This window comes from Microchirus variegatus (genome assembly GCF_963457635.1).
Source record: "Microchirus variegatus genome assembly, chromosome: 10".
Taxonomy (NCBI): Eukaryota; Metazoa; Chordata; class Actinopteri; order Pleuronectiformes; family Soleidae; genus Microchirus; species Microchirus variegatus.
The window spans coordinates 19748058-19748326 of record NC_139811.1 but is presented as its reverse complement, the minus strand read 5'-3'; positions in this window follow the sequence as shown (position 1 = coordinate 19748326).

Here is a 269-nt window from a genome sequence, read left to right as displayed (position 1 = left end):
TTCACAATTACATGTCCAGGTTCTGATTTACTTAAGTGCCGTTTTTCTAACAAGCTTAAATGATTGTCACGCTGTGACCACACAATCTTTGCTTTTTTTCTTTGTTTTTGTTGTGGGTCACACGATGTGTTCATTTGTCTGCCGGCCATTTGTTTACAAAGGTTTTGTGCCATGTGTGGCGTAACCCTGAGCCCATGTGTTCACAGTGGCTGTGGGTAAATGCCTTATTAGGGCTCCACAGGGATTCACTAATAGTTATGCATGAGGGA